Genomic DNA, 22128 nt, shown 5'->3' on the forward strand with positions numbered 1-22128 from the left:
CGCTGCAGTATATGTAAATAAATAAATAAAATATAGTTTCCTATGTTATTGCTTAATCCCTCGTTCCTGTAACATTATCAACTTTTACAGTGGTGATTTGCCATCGTGAAAAAAACACAGTTTAAATTTTGGGGCACCAGTGCTCAGACGAAGTAAATACCATTTTAAAGCCCACCTGGTCAGGCTAAGGCGAGCCAGTCACCCGGAATGCGCTGGAGAGCGCCTAAAGGAAATTCAGCAAATCAGAAGCATCTTAAAGGGACCATGAAACGCTTTTGACGATTTTCTACAAACGTACTGAGTCGTTAGAGTAGGTCCTTCTGATCATTAATTGACACATCTAAGTGCTCTGCGTAAAGCGTGTAATTTATTATAAGGTTTTAAAAATGCACATCGCTGCCGATCGCAGCGCACTGCTCGGCGGAATTTTAAGCCGCCCCTACCCATATGACCGAAATCACCCATATGACGTCAGGGGGGCGGGCTATGCGATTGGGTGACCAGGGCACGTGATCGATAATTTTTCCAACTTTATGGTAAACAAATGATCTTCGTAATAGTTGGAATGTTAGTTAATTTGTTTTTATAAAAAGAATGTAGCATAAAGAGAATGCGCAAGAACAATTTTTCAGTACACTTAAGCACTTCCGGCACACAGCAAGCGTCGTCTGCTTGTGTTACAACGTACTCCATTTTGACGAGAGCTCCGCGGTCAGAGTTGGTCTCAGTCTTTTCGCGAGCACTATCATTCGACTTTGTTGCCTTGTGGACTGCAAACGTAGCGACTGGCAATATGTCAAGCTGCGACATCGTGTCCCTCTGCAAGGCAGCGTACGAGCGAACTAGCTGCTGCGCATCGGACTGCCGCTATCCGATCGGCGCCAGGATTCGCGTGTTTGTGGCCGTCAATTTGCACCGGAAGATTACTAACGCAATAGCGTTTCGTGAGTCCAGTATTAGGGCAAACGTAAGTGCAAGCGGACAGGGTCTGGCCGCTTGACTGTGCCGTAACGGCACGAGCCGAGATGAGCAGAAAGGCAAATGTGAATGGTCTGCATGGTGCAGCCACCTGGTGGCATAGAGCTCAACCATACACAGTAGCAGCAACGAAGCGTATTCTTCTTGGCTGCTGGTGCGTATTTTTCGCAGGAGTGTAATCAACACATTGTTTTTATAAATGTTTAAAATGTTTTACACTTGGTTAGAGCAATATTAGCGCTTTGTTTGGCTGGTTAAGCGCTGCGGCAACAAGTGTCTGGACCGTGCAGACCGATCAGGCCGCTCACGTACGTCTACGCCAAAGTTCCTTCATCAGCTTGAGTTTATGCCTCCAGTCATTTGCCGAAATGACCAGCTTGCCTGGGGTTAACGGAATACCAGACACGTTCGGCGCTACGACAGAATGCTCGCAACGCACGCTGCTTCGATAGCTCTCGCTTGGGGTCGACAGCCAAGCGGCTAGCGGAGAGGGTTCGCGCGAGCGGGGGCGGGCTCCAAAACCACCGGAAGTGGACGATGTGACGTCGCATCGTGACGCAGGAACAGCGAAGGCGGAGCTTAGCCCCGCTCGCTCGGCGAACGAGTTGAGGAGGAAAAGCATGGCTGGGGAGGAGGGTAACTTCTAATCGCTTGTAGCTCCATTAATACGTAACGCTTCACTTAAATTATGGTGCGAATGTTCTACTTAAGCTGTACCCTACGCGTCTACAAAACTTGTCCGAACCGTTTCAGGGGCCCTTTAACAATTTCTATAAGATAATATCTATTTACGTACATAAGGTGTGACGTAATCTAGAAAAGAGAGTTGCGACTATAGGAGTCGCACTTTTATTTAGTGCTCCTAACAATGTACTGTAGCCATGTTGAATGCTTCTTATAGGAAAAAGAGCAAACGAAGCGTGCGAAAGAACCTAAGCATAAGATTTTACGTGTGCCACAGCCAAGTTGTCTACATGATCCCGCTGTCCTGTGACCGGTGTTATACGCGCCAAACGCATGGATGTATAGCTAATTTTTATGTTTGCAAACAATGCTCCGAAAAGAATTCCGGTTGAGCCATACGGATAAATAAAAGTAGCAGGACCCTCCAAATAAATAGAACTCTGCAGATGGCTCCAGTATTGCTGGAAGTTAGAATGTTTGACGAATGAATTGTACTGCTAAGTACAATAAGGAAGTGGCATACATGCAGCTTTCGTGCAGTGCATGGGGGGGTGGGGCATGCCACTCATAGGGCATGTTCCTTATAACTGAACACATAAAAAATATCTGCCTATATAATACTATGGAACAAAATACTTGTTTCGTTCCTGACTTGTAAAAAATGTATGGCTGCAGCGTTTTTTGTGGTCTGATAAAACGCGTTGATAAAATGATTTTAAGCCCGTATCAGGCACCACGCGAATTCTTTGAAGGTTTCTATAAGCAGCAATTTCGCCGTGTATTGCAGCAATAGACAGAGAAGAGAGAGAGAGAGAGACAGGCAAAGGAAAGACAGGAAGGTCAACCAGAGGTTATTTCCGGTTGACTACCCTGTACTGGGGGAGGGGCAAATGGATGTGATAGGTTGAAGAGAGAGAAAAAAAGAATAAGTCCCAACACACACACACACACAGGCGCGCGCGCGCGCACACACGCACGCACACACACACACACACGCACGCACGCACACACACACACACACACACACACACACAAACACACACACACCACACGCACACACGCGCATGCACACACGCACGCACACGCACACTATACACATGAACCGTTTCTGCATGTGGGCACTGTCACGCAGTCTGTGCAGATTCTGGAAAAATACCGTGAGCAGAGTTCCCGGAAATATATTAGAAGACCTTTTGACGCGCACAAATAACGGTCTGTCCGTCAGCACGCCGTCACGTCTTCTGCACAAAAAGACGACGTCATAAATATCGTGATTCGTGATCTATGCCCGCCCCTTTTATATGTTCTTTCCTGCCTGTGTTGTTTGCCCTATAAGTAAGTTTTGAAGCAAGAAGCAATAAACCAATGCGGTTGCTAGTTAGCGCTATGTGTGCGTATCGCTATTTTCTGTGTGCTTCGCCTGAGCGCTCATCTTTAGGTTTTGAACTATGGCGCGCCGACCCGCCCAAATTTCTACTCTACTGAAAAAAAAGTGGTTTAGCAAGCTGGCATCTATTAAGAAAAAAAAAAAAACATTATGATGTTTTACATGCCAAAACCACGACATGCTTATGAGGCGCACCGTTGTGGGCTACTCTAGAATAATTGTGACCAAATGAGGTTCTTTACCGTGATCCCAATGCACGAAACGCGGCCATTTTTTAACTTCGCCCCCGTCTAAATGTGGCCGCCCTACCGCCATTAGATCCCGCGCCTTTGGGCTTAGCAGCGCAACAGCAAAGCCACTACGCCACGACGGCGTTTGTCTTTTGAAGTAATGAAACCTGTGTAAACAGGTGGCTTACAGTCGGAAAATATCGGACGCAAAACGCATGCGAACATGCACAAAGTAGGAGATAGGGAGAAATTAATTAATTAATTAATTTATTTATTCATTATCACTTTCGGGACAGATACATTAAAGAGAGGTGTGCTTCAATCGGTTTCATCACGAAAAAGAAAGACCACCGGAGTAATAAAGCATCGTATAGTAAAAGCATTTCAGTGTACCATGTTAACTAAAAAAATGCAGAAGCAGGTAATTCGCAAAAGAACCAATCAAAACAAAAGGCTAAAGTAATATACAGTACACTGCGTTACGTAGTAATATACGTACACTGCGTAAAGTATACAGCCACTGCGTTATACAATATAAGCAAAGCGATTATTTAAATAATCCTGGCTTACTATGGCAACACTCTGCATGGGGAGACGCTTGGTATGGTTGGTTGCGCATGGTAGAAATAACCGAAGAAAAAAATTCGGCATGCATTCCACTCTGTGAAGGTGAATGACCAGCGAAGCTGTATAGATGGTATAATATACAAAACAGAGATACATAAATATTTTGTTGTTGTTTATTATGTCACGCAAGTTACTACAGCTTTGTGGTTGCTATGGTATAGGCGGCTAAGGGTTCGGTGACGACGAGGAATAGGTCTGGGCGAAGGTTAAGTCCAAGCACCAGAGGCTCGCTGTCGTTGGCACCTTAGGATCGGTGAAGCACTGTAACCCGAACCGTCGGAACATGAACGAGGGCAGCCAATTTCCATCTGTCGTCGACACGTCCACGTTGAAGTCGCTAACGACGAGGTCTGGAGTTTGATTGTCATGAACGAGCCAGTTCAAGGGTTGTTCCCGGATGACGGATTTGCCCTAGCCATATACAGCTTCGCTGTAAGTATTCATGACGTTTTGGGAGCAATGAACATCGCCTCTATGTATGACGACATTAACGCAGATATAACGTATTTTAGGGCGTGAAGTCCAGATGAACTAAATGTCAGTGTTCGTACGCATTCGCTCAACAGAAAACAATACCGAGAATTGCAGCACGTTGACTGACAAGTATTGTCAGCTTTCTCTTTCTTGTCCTTGTGGCGTATGAGTGGCTGTACGTGCAGTGCGGCCCCTTAATGATAAGTCACCTGCTAGAAATTAATTTACTCTAGCAGTAAAGGACGGTATGAGATCTAGCTTGAGTTTGTTCATTTTGTATTAAGAGTAATAGAATATTATATAGAGCAGGTATAGCCAGGTTAAACACACATTCACATGACGTAGTTTGGTTGTTAAAACACTAATGAGCAATATTTTTGCGACAACGTACAAGTCTCAAACTCGAGCGAACATTTTACCAAGCCTATAGTTACTTCAAGAAATATTGTCATAATACTCTTCTCGACATTTATTGTCGCGTTTGGTGCCTTCGCTGTAGGTCGATAGTATAGACCATCGCCCGTAATGCTGAAGTTGTGGGTTCAGCTCGCACATATGAGGAGTTGTCTATTAGTTCACTTTCGGTTTCCTTTTTCTTATTACGTATTAATAAAATGAAGAGTTACGTTCCTCAATTCTGCCTTGGCTCACGCGGGGTCACCGCTAGAGAATGAAGCAAGTTATGCTGTTCTAAAACGTTCCCCCAAAACGTCATTCATAAATGCATGTTCTACAGGGCAATAGAACCATGGAAGGCGGTATACACCAACATTCGCAATAGAGGTACTTGTGTCAAGGTACACAAAGTGCAACATTCTGCTCAGAGAGCTAGTTTTATTGCTACCTTATTGATGAGCAGATCAAAACAGCTGCTGCAGAACACTTTTAGGATTCACCCATCCGACAGACCTTACAGAACATTTATTTGTTTGTGTGCCTTGTCACATCATCGCGAACGTCAAGCCTTATCGCAATTCTGCGCCGCGATAAAAAATACCGATATCCGACGCGTTGTCAGACTCAGTCATGTGAAACATTCGTTGATTGCCTCCTTATCTAAAGTGTTTCGGGTAACGCACTCTGTTACAAGATGGTGGAACACATCCATGTAAAGCCAACAACTGTGCTTGGGACGATGACGACAAGCCGATGTGTCGAAAGCGATACTACACGAAATCAATAGTATGTAAAACATTTTGTCGGCAGCTAGCTAAACAGTACCTATGGGCATTCTGCGCAGCGTTACCAGATGAACTTCGGCATATTATAAAATCTTGTTTCTCTATATCTAACCTTTTCGCGTACGTCAAGCAAATGTGTATGAGCGACGCAAGCATGTGCCTCACCACAGCAGCAAGATGACCGCGGCTACCTTAGCATGATGGTAATGTCATGGCGACAGATTTTTCATTACTCTGGTGAGAAACATTACGACCTGCTTCGTAACTGCATGGGAAGATCGTCAAAGCAGTGTAGTCTGACATAGTTCTCAATGGTTTAGATGAGACGAGAAAAATGCATGGAAAAAATTCCCGACCCTTCACCCTACCAGAAGTTGGGAGTAAGTGAAGCTTGGTCCTGCGTGCACCTGACCTTCGTCGCGCTTAAGCAACCCACACGTAACGGTGTTGGGTTGCTTCGGCCTCCTGTTCCCTCAGCTTGGGATCTTCTCGTTGCTGTGGGATTGCCTGGGCTCGGGCAGTTCCAAAGGCGCCTTTACAGTCCGACGTTATGGGCGCGCGGGCGAGCTTTGCTAGACATCGGGCCCGTTGGAGCACGTTGGCCGCGTCCGGTTACGTTGGCTGTGCAAGAGCGTCAAAGCATTGGTTGAACTATAGACGCTGTTGTTCTCGCTAACGTGATGTAACGTGTGTGCACGCTTACGCTACGTCGGACTATATTTAGCGCTTAACATCTGGATCGGCGTGCCGACGGCAAGTCCTTTCACGGGCGAGTTCTCGCCGCGGCTCGTCGAACGCTGCCCGTTCCTCGGGGGCGCGTTGCCTTCCAATCCGTTTGCTGAGACTGAACTCAACGGAAAAGAAGCCGGCGGCAGCACGCGCGAGACCGTTTCCTGCCCTTTCCCTTCACGGCGGAAGCGAAACGACTCTGATTGGTTGTGCGCGTAGGGCAAGCGCGCAGCCAATCAAACCACCCTATTCTAATCCACCTAAACCACCCCAATCAATCAACCGGGCTACAGCTGCTCTGCTCTGGGAGCAACTGGGTTTTTTTTTGCTTGACGACATCGCCACCGAAACTTGTGAGCCAGTACAAGCTTTGTTTCAAAACTGGTACGCTCTAACTTTTATGAGTAACTTGTCCATATCCGACGTTACAAACGCGAAAGACATGGTAACATTGAAAACCTTTCGCACATATTATTCTTCGCATGTGCGTGAATAGAAAATGGCACGTGCGCATGGGCTCTCGCTTAGATTAATTATCCAACTGCTGAAGCAACGAAGCTAGGAAAAATATTCCATTTAGAATGTTGCAAAGCGGTTTGCAAAACGACAGAATAAACAGTTTTCGTTTCTCTATCTCTTAAGTATTAGTGTTCTTCCACTCACTGCAGATGCCCACGAAAAAAAAAATAATACCACGTGACATGCCCGCTTGCGGGTCGTCATAGCAGCGTTCCCAAACATTTCTCGCGCAAACGAACATAGCATCTAGCAGAGTGAAATCAGTCAAAATAACATGACCTACTGATAAGGGAGAACCAACAATTGGCAAATTCACCAGTAAACAAACAAATAAAATAGGACACTCGGAGCGCCAACGATGTCTTTTTTCATGGGGGTGGACATTTTTCATGGGTGGCGCGCTCGTCCCGTGTTTCTGCTCGTCCCTGTGTCTTTCTTGCGCTATGTATCCCAGTTTGTACGTATCCCACCAACACGTCCAAAATTCTTGCCTGCTAAATATTTGGAGTTTTACGTACTAATCGATTACTAATACCACATTCTAACCATTCGTATCCGAAAAAAAGCTATTCGATATTTTCGAATATTTGGAAGTAACCACATATTTCGCAGCAACTGAATGTTCTTCATCTGTTAAAGTCTCGCAAATCATCACAAGTGCGACATGGAGAAAAGTTTTCGAACTAGTGCAGAAAGAAAAATGGCTAATGCAAGTTTTGTTTTCGGTTTCACAGTGAAAGCCTGCATGACAAACTGTCATATTTGCTTGAACTGTCTTATCTGAAGTTTTTGGCACTCTGGTGATGTAGCAGTTCTGTCTTTTATGTTGCAATGTTTTTTTTTCTTGTATACGCCCTTTTCATGTGTCTGTGAGAGACAGGTCTTTCAGCCCCTTTTTCACCTCAACTTCTGACCTTTCTTCAGCAATTATTTATTTAGCAATTTCGTAAAATAGCCATACAACAAGTACTCTTTCTTTAAATTATGGGGTTTTACGTGTCAAAACCACTTTCTGATTATGAAGGACTCCGTAGTGGAGCACTCCGGAAATTTCAACCACCTGGGGTTCTTTAACATGCACCTAAATCTAAGAACACGGGTGTTTTCGCATTTCGCCCCCATAGAAATGAGGCCGCCGCGGCCGGGATTCGATCACGTGACCTCGTTCTCAGCAGCCCAACACCATAGCCACTGAGCAACCACGGCGGGTGTCGCGTCTATGTTGAACAGTTATTAAGCGTGCTGAAGCGGTTATGTTTCTCTATGCAGCCGTGTCAAACTCTGTAGTAACTCAACCACAAGTAGTGAGACGGCTTCTGAATGTAGCTTAATGAGTTGTATGCCCCAAGATCGGAAGAAGTGGCGTAGCATGCAAAGGGCGGAGCGCCACAGTCAGTGCCCTTCGCTACCATAGTCTCCTCAGTACAAGCAATTATTCTAGCGGAGGACTGGACGACGACGAAGTGTTCACTGTGTGGAACGCTGCTTTTTTGTCTCTGCGAATTTGAAGCTACCTTGTGGGAGACGCCGCTCCCTTAACTACGGCGATGGACGTGGAGTCACCTGGAGGGGCCCCTGGTCCTTCTACGTCAACAGCGGCCGCTCCGAGAAAGCGGTCTAGTCACCCGAGTGACACCGACAGCGAGGACACTGTGATCTACTCAGCAACCAGTGATGAAACCTCGGATGATAGTGACTTCGTGCCCGTAGTGAAGAACAAAGCAAAGAGACGGCTCGTCAGGACATCTCCGTCCACAAGTAAGGCAACTGTGATCCCTACGCGAAAGCCATCAGACCTCACAATTTTATTTGTGCCTGTGGCTGCTAGCGACAATCTAAACCGGATCAACCGCCAGGCCACATCTGTGTCGCTCGAGGCACTTGTTCCGGGTCAGATCAAAGATGTAAGGATCAACGCCCGAAAGAACATCCTTGCTATAGATGTCGCAAACCGCAGCGCGCTAGACATTCTGAGCAATGTTAAGGTCCTGGATAGCATCAACGTACGCTGCTATAAACAAGACGATCACGACTCTACGGCCGGCGTTGTATATGACGTAGATAATTCGATAAGCGATGCTGACCTGCACATACTCATCAAGCCGGCGACAGAGGGAATTGCCATATTGCATGCCCGTCGCCTGGGGAACTCGCAGTGTGTGAAGTTAACCTTTAAAGGTGACAGCCTACCGTCACACGTCAAGGTCGGTCACTTCAGACACATAGTACGACCTTTTGTGCCAAAGCCGCTTCAGTGTAGGAAGTGTCAAAGGATAGGGCACGTTAGTGCGGTTTGCACAAATGCTGCCGTGTGCTCACGTTGCTCTGGGTCGCACAGCTCCGACGCCTGTCGTACAGAACACCAAAAGTGCGCCAATTGTCAGGGCTCTCACGATGCAACTTCAAAGAATTGCCCACACGTGAAAAATGAAGCGAAAGTCTTGAGGCAAATGGTCAGGGATGGTTCCTCGCACAGGGAGGCTGCCGCTAAGGTGCGACGTCGACGTTCACGTCGCCGGAGATCTAGGAAACCCACTGCTATTGCTAAGGATGCACCGCGTCCACTGACAGTCCAGAAACTTCCGCATACAACTAGCAATAGCAGCAATGAGGTTTCTCAGCAGAAAGGCTCCAATATCATTGCCTCAAGCGAGGAGTGGCCGCCATTGCCACGGCTAGATCCACCAGCGGAGCGACAGGATGTAGCACGCTCACCGAATCATGCTTCACCTTCAGGTAGCACCCTAGACGACGACAAACAAGTTGTCACCATGATAAGGGCCCTTATGAACACGCTACGAGTACTACTGACCGCCATACACACTCCGGCGGCTCGAGGCGCACTTCAAATACTGGACGCCCTGAATCCAGTACTGTCCGGTCTTGAGAAGCACCATGGCTGCTCCTCTACACTCGTTCATTAAGGAGGTCAAGGAAGCGTCTCTCTTCCAATGGAATGTCAGAGGCATTAAATCCCGCATCTCGGACTTTCGTCCGTTTGTCTTTAAGTACAAATTTCCAATAATCGTCATTTGTGAACCAAACATTGACAACGCCATCCGCCTATCAGGATATGAAGCTTTCATGTCTGCTACCTGTAGCGAACGCAGCAAAGTCATCGTTTATATCAGATGCGATTTGACGTATGTTTCACACCCAGTCGCACCTGATGACGACAATCAGTACGTATGTTTGACGATAAAATGCAAGAACGTCGCACTCACGCTCGTAGGTGCCTACATTTCACCTTCGAGTCGATTTGACAACGCGAGACTAAGTGCAATTTTAACAGCGACAGCTGGACCATGGATTATTACCGGCGACTTCAATGCGCATCATCCGCTATGGGGAAGTTTAAAGATGGATTGCCGAGGAAGACGCCTACTATCCTTCGCGTCGGACCATGAGCTCTGCTGCCTAAATGATGGCAGTCCTACTTTTCTGCGGGGATTGACATACAGCAGCTGCCTGGACTTGACTTTTGTTTCAAGATGCCTCAGCGCCAGTGTGAAATGGTTCACGGACAACGAAACGCATGGTAGTGACCACGTCCCAACATATGTTAAAATTGACGGCATACGCAAGACACAGTCGACCACAGTTCTTCGTCACATTGACTGGCCTCAATACACGCTGCTCATGGAGAAGAATTGCCAAGAGATTCAGGACTGTCTACCTGGCAACATCGAAAAGCTAATTAACGCCGCTGCTCAAGAAGCCACCAGAGCTTCTAGGCCTATTCCCATGTTTTCTCATTTCGAAGCAGAATTGGAGCGGCTTCGAGCAATCCGCCGTCGCGCGGAACGAAGGTACAGGCGCACCAAGTCCATCTACGACCTAAGGGAGGCGAGACGAATACAGAAGAAGATCCAGCGTCGGATCAACTCCCTGCAGTCTCTCAGATGGAAAACCTTCTGCGATTCCCTTGATCCGCATAAACCCCTGTCACATATCTGGAGAACGGTGCGTGGTCTTCGAACGTCACCGCAACAACGCCACCCCTTCAAATGTCTGGCTCTCTACCAAGGTCGCCGAGAGATCGACGTAGCGGAGGACTTCTGTGTCAAGGTTGCTGGTCTGCCGCCATCGTTCGTTACACGTGATCCCGGTGATGTTCCAATCTCGCGGGATTCACGTATGGACAATCCGTTTACCATCGAGGAATTGCAGGCGGCGTTGGCAGCGTGCAGACGTTCCTCATCGCCTGGGCCTGACGGGGTGACATACGCAGCTCTCGGACACCTCGGTCAAACAGCCCGGCATGCTCTTCTAGGCGTGTACAATAATTCATGGCGTGAAGGACTGGTTCCTGCTGCATGGAAGTCCAGCCGCCTTGTGCCTCTGCTCAAACCAGGTAAATCACCCCTAGACGTGGCGTCTTATCGTCCCATTGCTCTGGCCAGTTGTCTCGGAAAGGTGATGGAGAGGATGGTGCTGACGCGGCTAGAGTGGTATCTAGAACACTACCGGTTATACCCTGACGCTATGGCAGGCTTTCGACGCGGACGCTCTTCTATAGACAACGTCATCGACCTTGTCACGTCTGTTCAGCACGAAAAAAGCCTAAGGAGGCTGTCAGCGGCAATGTTCCTGGATGTTAAAGGCGCTTATGATAACGTAACCCATCGAGCCATCCTAGACGCTCTGGGCAATGTCGGCCTAGGCGGCCTTGTTTTTCGGTGGATACTCAGCTTCTTGAAGGACAGGTCTTTCTTTGTGCAAACAGAGGATGGTGCGTCATCACAACACAACACCTGCCGTGGCGTACCACAAGGTGGAGTCTTGAGCCCCACTCTATTTAACCTCGTGCTCATCGACCTGGTTCACATCCTTCCGCAGTCCGTCCATGTGTCGATCTATGCAGACGATATATGCATTTGGTCATCAGGAGCGACGCGTCCCCAGGTGCGCGCCAGACTTCAAAAAGCGGCCACACTAACATCAGGCTATCTTCGAGCGCGAGGCCTGGAGGTGTGCTCCGAGAAGTGCTCTATGGTCGCTTTCACGCGCAAAGCAATGAAACCGTACGTTGTCAAAATTAATGGACATCCGATTGCCTACGAGAAGACGCACCGCTTTCTAGGGGTGATAATAGATCGAGACCTCTCCTGGAGTCCTCATGTCTCGTACCTAAAAAGGAAATTACTCATGATGACTCACGTGCTCAGATTTCTTGCAGGAAAGTCGTGGGGTGCGTCTGTGAGTGCGATGCTCCAACTCTATAATGCACTGTTCCTCGGTTTCCTGCGCTATAGCTTACCTGTACTGGGTGGGACCAGTAAGACCAACCTCCGTGCCCTCCAGTCTGTACAAGCTCAAGCTCTGCGAATTTGCCTTGGACTTCCCAGATGTGCATCCACGGCAGCAACAATAGCCATCGCGCACGACCACCCCATCGATACGTATCTTCAAGTCGACGCTTTAAGGATGCATATCAGACACTTCGCGCGACTTCCATCGCATCATCTCGCCTCCCTTCCTGCCACTCGACCTCGTTCAGCGTTTAGCAGGATTGCCGCCAACCACGGAACTTTACCATCAAGCTTCACGCCTGCAGCACGACCATCTCTACCGCTGTGGTGCCTTCATCCACTCCAGGCTCTTCTTCATATTCCCGGTATCAAAAAGAAAACGGAGATGTCATCTTTTGCCCTCAAACAAACCGTGCTTTCATTCCTTCATGACAAACACAAAGAACGCATCCACGTTTACACGGATGGTTCTGTCTGCTCTAATAGCTCAGCTGGAGCAGTGGTTATTCCCGCAGAGTCTGTCACCCTCAAGTTCAAGACGTCTCACGTAACATCATCGACGGCTGCAGAACTCGCAGCTATCCGTGCTGCTTTAGAGTTTATTAGTCACAAATCGTCACAGTCATGGTCCCTCTTATGTGACTCGAAGGCAGCTCTCCAGTGTCTGATGTCCCCTTTCAACCACGGACCAAATATGCAACTAGTGGCAGACATCCGACTACTCCACCATCAAGCAATCAACAAAGGGCACAACGTCATCTACCAGTGGATACCGGGTCATTGCGGAATTGCGGGCAATCATCATGCGGATGACGCCGCCCGATCGGCCCACGACGGTGCCCGCGTTGTACCACTACCACTGTCACGAACAGACGCAGCCACAAGTCTTCGCTCTCTCGCCCGCGAGCTTACGCAGAATCTGTGGAACACCAGTGAGTTCACGAACGAACGTCTCCACAGACTGGATCCATGTCTGCAACTCCGGCTACCACCAGGGTTACCACGAGCGGAAGCAACACTTCTGTGCCGCCTGTGGCTCGGCGTCGCTTTCACGAACTCCTATTCATTCCGTATTGGAATGGCCGACAGCCCTACTTGCGGAACCTGCGACTGCGAGGAGACGATTCAGCACTTCCTTTGTGACTGTCCCAGCTACAAAGTGCCAAGAACAGTGCTCGTAACCGCGCTCAAAAAACTGGACAATCGCCCCTTTACAGAGGAGAAGGCTCTAGGACACTGGTCCAGACGGGCTTCGGCACTCAAGGCCTTAAAGGCTTTGCTGAAGTATCTAAGGACTTGCGAATTGTGCGATCGCCTTTGAGTGTTGTATCGTGTAGTATCGCGGTACTGCGTGAATTTCCTTATTTTTTTTCTCCTCTTGTTCTTCTTTCTCCTTTTACTCCCTTTACCCCTTTCCCCAGCACAGGGTAGCCAGCCAGTACTTACACTGGCTAACCTCCCTGTCTTTCCTCCTCTTTGTCTCTCTCTCTCTCTAGCGGAGGGTTGAAACGGCGATTTTGATTGCCACTAACACCTTTTCCACTGGATGCATTCATGCACTTTGGCTGCAGAGTATCACAAATACAAATTTGGTAGAATTTGGTAAGATTTAAAACAAATTTAACCGGCAATTGGCTGTTTTATGTACAAATTTTACTACGTTGGAATCCAACCTTTTAGCAAATAATTACCGTTCCCGATGAATGTTTCTGACGTGGAAGGCGCCATTCCCCGAATTATCAGGCAATCAGAAAAACTATTTTGAATGAGCACAAATTTCATTTTGCTGAATTTAGGTCGGCTACGATGGTATATGGTGTCCTGCTGTATCGACGAAATCTTCACATCGGCAGTACGAAGCGAAGCCAGCCACACTTCCGCGTCCGCTCCAAGGTCGATTGAAATGGGTCGCGCAGCTTCAGGTTAAACGCGGTTCAGAACTAATTGTTGCCGGCACGAGCAAGAGTGGCTATGGGACCAGTGGGGATCTAAGAATGATCGTATAGATGAAGTGAGAAGAAACAGTGCAAAAAATATTTTAATTATATGACAAGACAGAACTTCATATTTTTCAACCGAAAACAATTTCCTGACCAACTTTATATACATGTTGAGAGCAAAAGGATACTACTCTGTTTCAGTTAATCGAACCAATAATACCACTTTTCGAGCATTCGCTAACAAAGCATTCGCTACCACTATCAACTGAAACGCCATGCAGCTCTTGCAGTCTGCAGTAGTGCACATAAAGGCATGCTCGCACGTTACACAGTTACTATACGTCGCTTTCGCATTTAGCGTTGTTTGCTTGCTCATGTATGTAGTAATTGTGGAACCGGTGTGTTTGCAACGTGTATTCTATCATAGGCCAAGGCGCTCTGCCTAAAGTTCTGAATTGCGAGTCTAAAGGCAGGCCATCGCGTCTAACTGCGGAGAATTTCAAAACACTGCTCTAAGGGCAAGCCAAGAAAAGTACATTTGGCCCCACTGACAACAAAATTATGACACTCATTATTTATCCAATATGACGTCACGTTATCTTTCGTTTCGCCAGAAGCGTTCTGTTGTCAGGGAGGTACCGCTAAGGCCCAGAAACCTGCGAAAAAATGCCCCGATTCCAACTTATGGCCTTCCATGGCAGCCTCGCTTTCAGATAATTTTGACTTGTGCGGGTCCGTAGTACTGACATCTCCGTAGTTGAAAGTGGCAGGAAATTATTTAGGCCGAGTGGCGAGTGCTATTGGTGGGCTTTGTGACTTCGAATGTCTCTTCCCGCGTTTTCTAGTGATGAAAGCCACCAAAATTTGACACTATAAATTTGGTGCTCCAAAATCCTTATGGGCGCTCACAGAAAAGTGTTGAATTTTTCATGAGTCGGACCTTGGAAGCTTCAAGCTAGCATTCCTGAACAGCGACATGTTGAAGAAACCGAACATGTTTTTATTCATGTAAAAGCAAAGCATGACCGGCTTATCATAGAGTTACAGACGCCAGATGTTTGTAATAATTACGTGCCTGCCTTCAATTGTGCCCGTTACCATGGTCGTTCGACATGGCTTTTTCTTTCTTTTTGCCGCTTTGCCACCTACTCACAAAAATTTCGCACAGCACGAACGTGAATTGGTACGCTGATATTACAGGCGGCGTCGCCTGCGATGTGGCCGCAAATGGCCTAGCCGGTTCCCCGTCAGCGGTTGTGTACTGCAGCTGAACTTGTATCGCACCTTTGGTTCGCGGTAAACGTTTAGCAATGGGCATCGGTGTTCACGAATGTATAATTGACGCACCGCTTTACTCTAGCGAATGTGACCTTTTTCTAGCACAGACGCTGTAGCTGTTATTTGTATTTCGGTAGCGGAGACGTGCTGGAGCTGACTACCACTGCGAAAAGTTCGCGCTGATGGCTTGCAGCTTTGCACCTGTCAATTCACACGTCAGTCGTGTGGCGTGCCGCCAGAACTGCTGTTTACTTCAGCGTCTATCCTATCAATCTGGACACCCCTCGCAGAGCCGACATGACTCATGTATAAAAGCCGATGCGCTTGACCCGCAAATCATATTTCGACGATCGCCGACTTTCTAATTAATTAATTATGGGGTTTTACGTGCCAAAACCACCTTCTGATTATGAGGCACGCCGTAGTGGAGGACTCCGGAAATTTCGACAACCTGGGGTTCTTTAACGTGCACCTAAAGCTAAGTACACGGGTGTTTTCGCATTTCGCCCGCCGACTTTCTTCACCTCTATGGTTGTGCTTTGAGTGTAGCTTGTTTTTGGGAGCACATATTAACCGAATAAAACTTAGTTTCGTCATTTCACACTTTTTCTACCGCGTCCTTTACCATCACGACTGCGTGATAATGTCAAAACTGGAGCCTATACACTTGACAGAAGACAACGCGAAGAACATTGAAGAGAAAAGCAAGAGTATTGCAAGTACGCTTGCTCGCAAAGAGGGGGGGGGGGGTTGTAAGCAGGTGTTGGGGAGCCATTCTGACAGCTCACTAGAGGAGTAGGAGCGAGTAAGGGCATCGGGTGTGATTAGGAGAAGTGCAAAGGTGAGCGCCGCTTAAGATTTTACTCACTCAGTAGTACAAAATGAAGGAATTGAGTGCATTGAGTCTACTTTGCGAAAGGATCCTTCCAGACGAGAAGCTAAGTCGTAGCCAGAGGGCAACTTTCCTGCGGCAGATCTCGAGGCTAGCATGCTTAAACGTATATTCTATATATTTCCGCAGGCAATAAATTATATTCGAATGGCCGAAGTTGATTATTCGATTTCTTGCAACAATTAAATGATTTTCCTCTAGTAGTAGGACATGAGCAGGATTTAGCGACCACTTTATCAACCATTACAAGTTCAAACAATCTCGAATAATTCTAACTGTAACTAATAAACAGAAGCATTAAGCATCAAATTCTAGTCCATGATCGAGAAAGCAGCTGTACGCCCATCGTGTGAATGGCGTGTAAATATTTGCGATAAGGGGAACAAAAGAGTCTAATTCTAAAGGTTACATTAAAGATAACATGTGAAAAACACGATCTCAAAAGGTAAATGGCAGGTTTCACATTATTTTGCTTCACGCAGCTTCACGGTCGTCATAAACGGACGTTTGACGCAGAGACAGATGACCTCTGGAAAAGTTCCAAGTGCTGAATTCTAGAATACTTCAAACGTGATAGTGGTAGCAGCATATGTCGCTGATGCGAACATGTGGTTTTATTGAAAGCATAATAAAATGTTGAAGTATGCCCGCTAACCTTTTTTGTTTTAGTTCACCTTGCTCATGTAAATATTTTGGGCAATTTAATTTTGTTGTGAAATTCGAACCGGGATTCCACAGCCACATTACATTCACGAGGGTGAAAGTTGCTCTGGCCTCACTTTACATCACATGCGTTTCAAGTCAAAAGGACATGAAGAGGTTTCTCTCCCATTTCCTTAGTTTCCTACACTCCTATACATTAATGCGTAAGCATTCTTGGCGAGTACACCTGCAAAACCAGCCGGTCCCGGGACGCCCTATACCTGTAAACTAAATGCATAATTCGTCAACTTAACACGTGCAATCATTATAATAGTGTAATAGTAAATTATTCGTAGCATTAGAAAAAAAACACATATGACGTCGCCTTCGCCGGTTTAAGCCTGTTTCACATGATGCGACATCGCACCTCGAGTGCGGTTTCCATGACATTCCAACTTCCGCCGCATGCGTCGAAAATCGCAATCGCAGTGCCGCCCCCCTACACCCCCTTTTCGACTGTGACCAACAAGTTGGTCGCAGCGTCGCTCTTTCGCAGCGAGCACTTAGATTTTCTGCCGAAATTGCACCGAGAGCTATTTCCCGATTTGTTTTCGGAAATTGCGTCTCCCTCAACAAGTGCGATGCGCGGAGACGTGTATTGGCGTAAGCGGTTCGCACGCGAAGGGAGAATAAGTAAAACTTGCACCACATATTCCATTGCCTCAGTAAGGTGCTTTCCTTGACAAGCTACGTAGCAAATGAAGTGCATTGTCACGTTTGTTTCGTATGCTACAGACACACACTTTTGGGAGTTGCCAAGGCTACGAGCATGGGCTACGAAGTGTTCGATCTCCACGAGACGAAATGGCCTTTGGAGTCGTCACAATTTACTGAATCGTTGTGCAGCATACAAAAGTCACGCGTGCGGAGAATTTTGATTATTTGCCACCTAGGCTAAGACAAAGAGGGAGACAGCAAAGTACCCGAAGTTTCAACGTTGAGCTGAGCGCGCGACAGCTTAGTTGTATTAATTTCCTGTCAGTTTTCCACACACGCGAATTGCCAGATGCATCTTGACAAGTCATCTTATCTCACTTGCTTATTAAATTTCACATCGCAGAGACCGTGTGCAATGTTTTCGGAAGTTAAAATCACCCATACAGATTGTCTTCCAGTGGGATACATACCAACAGCAAGGCCTTCATTATCTTTGTGGTGTCTCCAACAGCCTCAGGTGCGCCCACGTATTCCGGGTGCAAAGAAGAATGCAAATCACCCAACAATAGCTCTGAAATAGATGACGCTGCTATTAATCAATTAGACATACGTGGGACGAATACACATCTATTATACTGATGGTTGGCTCTCACCTACCAGCTCTTCAGGGACCGTTGTCATTCCGGCCATGAAAACCATAATCAAATTCAAAGAGTTCCACATGGCAACATCAACAGCGCAGAGCTTGCTGCCCTGCATGCTGCTGTCAAATACCTCCTGCAAGGGTCACCTCAGAAATGTGTCAATTTTTGCGACTCACTTCAAGACAGCACTTCAAACTCTGCATTTTGGCGGATAACATAGGACTCATGAGCAGCTGTCATTTGAAATAAGAGAGGATCATCATCAAGCTATCGCTAAAGGGCATGAAATTATATTGCAGTGGCTAACTGGACATACCAGCATTGCTAGTAATGACTTCGCCGACGAAGCCGCACGGTCAACGCATCTGGATGCCGGACCAGTTCCAAGCCCCTTATCAAGTAAAACTCGTGCTTGCGCTAGTTGGTTCATGCTTGAATGTGTAAATAGCAGGCCGCAGAATCAGGACAGAAGAACACAAACGAAAGGACCGGCGCCGATCCTGTTCTTCTTCTGTCCTGATCATTGTGCCTTGCTCTTTACACATTCCCTTATCAAGAACCGACGCTGCAAGAAAGCTTCATATTGTGACTGAAGCTATGGCACACAAATATTGGTCTTCTCCCAATCTCCCGAAGTCTCATCTTCATAGGCTAGAGCCATCCTTAACGCTACAAGTGCCATCAAAAATTTCCCGTTCTGAGGCGACAGTATTGTGCTGCCTCTGGCTCGGGGTGGCATTTACGAAGGCCTACTCGTTCCGCATTGGAGTGGGGGATACGCCGATGTGCGACTCTTGCGGAACCACAGAAACGATTGAACACATCCTATGTATCTGTCCCCAGTACGACGTCGAGCGCGAAGTTCTCAGGACAGCACTGAACCAGCTGGACTCTAGACCATGTTCTGTAATGCAGATCCTTAGAGCCTGGCCGTGCGCTTCAATGGTACAGAAAGTCATAGAAAGCGCTCTTAAAATGCTTCAAGTCGACAGGTTTTGGGAACTGTGTGTAGACTCGGTGCGAACCTTCAACTGTGCGCGAAACTTTGCTCTCTCTCTCTCTCTCTCGGTCTCCTATCTCTCTCTTCATCGCCATACTCCATTCCCTCAATGCAGGGTAGCAAACTGGACGTGCGTCTGGTTAACCTCCCAGCCTCTCCTGTCTTCTATTTCTCTCTCTCTCTCTGTCAAGTGGCAAACGTGCAGGCTATCCTAATGAATATTCTACGATAACATATTTAACTCCGCGGCTTGAATAAACAGCGTCGTCAGTTTCTTTCGGATATTTCATGCACGTTGTGCCTCTTCTCTGATGGAGAATGCTTTTTTTACACGTAGAAATCAATTAACCTGGAATATTTTGCGGGCTTTGTGTTCTTACTGCACCTCTTTTGAACCTTGCTTTGAACGGTAATTAACTTTACAGTAACAAAACAGTATTGGCTTGCTATAGTGGTACAGTGACAACGCACCCTCCTGCACCATCGTGTAGAACTCTTGCAACAATGGGAAAAGCAGGCAAGCAGCCCTTTTTCGTGTAGATGAAACAGTAGAAGGTGATACAGTAAAGGAAAGTAAATGAAAACTGTGCAGCGAAGTCAGCCAGTTGCATCCCTTCCTGTGAATGATTTCATCTTCTAAGTATAAACGGCTCTTGCACGTCCACAGCTAATCAATTGTGCAGAAACATACATGCCTAACATGTTTCTAATAACAGTTTCTAATAACGTTGTGATCACATTTATTGGTGCGTAAACTGTCATAACGATATCCTTTGTCATTACTACCTTTATAAGTAATTAAATACCATGCTACTTGCAATAGCATTTCACCCTGGCATGTTAAAAGAAAATTCTACACTGCAGCTTTACACAATATGTAGTTTATTCAATAAAGGGCCACAAACAACTTTCTTGCAATGACAGACTCATTTATTGCATGCCAGAAGCATGGCAAGCTGCTGCTATTACAAGGGGGGGGGGGTTTAAAGTGCCAGCCTTCGCATTCGCACTTAAATGGAAGTCACAGGTAAAAAAAGCTCTTGCACTTATGTTTAGTTCATCATTATTTATTGAACTCGTAAACTACGAAAGGCTAAGGTAGCAATGCGTATCTAACATCTAACACGCATTATACTAACACCAACCGACAGCGAAGGTCACACTTATGAAACAAGAATCTTTCGGATACTTCGAATGTAGGAAACATTCATTGAGTCAATATTTTTACACGCGTATATTGTTTAACAAGACTGCACAATTAGGCATGATCAGGTATTGTAAGTATTCTATCAGGTAGCTATTATGCTCATACTACATCATGCACATATGGACCATTTACTAAGGTAATCGCAAATAGAATCAGACTTCATCTGTCAACCAAAGGACCAGGCAGGATTCCGTAAAGGTTACTCAACAATAGACCATATTCATACTATCAATCAGATGACAGAGAAATGTGCGGAATATAACTAACCCTTATATATAGCTTTCATTGATTACGAAAAAGCGTTTGATTCAGTGGAAACGTCAGCAGTCATGGCGGCATTACGGAATCAGGGTGTAGATGAGCGATATGTAAAAATACTGGAAGATATCTATAGCGGCTCCACAGCCACAGTAGTCCTCCACAAAGAAAGCAATAAAATCCCAATATAGAAAGGCGTCAGAAAGGGAGATACGATCTCTCCAATGCTATTCAAAGCATGTTTACAGGAGGTATTCAGAGACCTGGAGTGGGAAGAATTCGGGATAAAAGTTGATGGAGAATACCTTAGCAACTTGCGATTCGCTGATGATATTGCCTTGCTTAGTAACTCAGGAGACCAATTGCAATGCATGCTCACTGACCTGGAGAGGCAAAGCAGAAGGGTGGGTGTGGAAATTAATCTGCATAAAACGAAAGTAATGTTGAACAGTCTCGGAAGAGAACAGCAGTTTACGATAGATACCGAGGCATTGGAAGTGGTAAGGGAGTACATCTACTTAGGGCAGGTAGTGACCACGGATCCGGATCATGAGACTGAAATAACCAGAAGAATAAGAATGGGCTGGGGTGCGCTTGGCAGGCATTCTCAAATCATGAACAGCAGGTTGCCACTATTCCTCAAGAGAAAAGTGTATAACAGCTGTGTCTTACCAGTACTCACGTATGGGGCAGAAACCTGGAGGCTTACGAAAAGGATTCTGCTGAAATTGAGGACGACGCAACGAGCTATGGAAAGAAGAATGATAGGTGTAACGTTAAGGGATAAGAAAACGCCGCCACTGCCGCCACTGCCGCCGTCACGACAGTGGCGGCGGCAATGATGACAGCCGCGTATTTGCAGCTCGAGTGTCTGTATAATTGCTTTCGAAATAAAAATTATGCAGATGCCTCATACTGTGGGGACCGAAAAGACAACATTTCGTGAACCAGCAAGGCAAAATACGTATTATTCAGTGGTAACCGTATCTCTAATCCACCAGGGGGAAGAGGAGGCATTGCACACGAAGTAAAGATTTGACTCAGCATCAAAATGTTTTGAACTACAAGACGCGACACAGCAACATGACCCAGGTAACTGAAGGGGTATCAAACCATAAATACATCAATATTTATTGCAATATAAGTGTAGACTTTCACACAACGGCGGCAGCAATTCGATGGTGGTGAAAATTTCCGGAGTCCCCCACTACGGCGTGCCTAATAATCAGATCGTGGTATTAGCGCGTAAAGCCCCATGATTTGAGAAAAAAAAAATCTTTCGCACCTGAAATCTAAATAAAAGACAATGAGCGTGATTGAGCAGTCAGGTGGGATGGGTTAATCTTCTGAAGCTGAATTGGCATCGGGTTTCATCGGGCGAGCCCTAAAACACATCCACATAATTATTGCAGCAATGCGGTGATTGCTTAACATTGCAGACACTCTCCAATAATCAATTTCCTTTCATGGTTAAAATGTAAGGTTACAA

At 46.5% G+C, this 22128-nt stretch overlaps 1 protein-coding gene across 1 annotated transcript in view; it reads left to right on the forward strand.

Annotated features, from left to right (window-relative positions):
• Positions 1–22128, forward strand: part of LOC135911934 (uncharacterized) — a 111210-nt gene that overhangs the window by 73760 nt on the left and 15322 nt on the right. The gene's annotated exons all lie outside the window — the stretch shown is intronic.

Source organism: Dermacentor albipictus, chromosome 9 (genome assembly GCF_038994185.2).
Source record: "Dermacentor albipictus isolate Rhodes 1998 colony chromosome 9, USDA_Dalb.pri_finalv2, whole genome shotgun sequence".
Classification (NCBI taxonomy): domain Eukaryota; kingdom Metazoa; phylum Arthropoda; class Arachnida; order Ixodida; family Ixodidae; genus Dermacentor; species Dermacentor albipictus.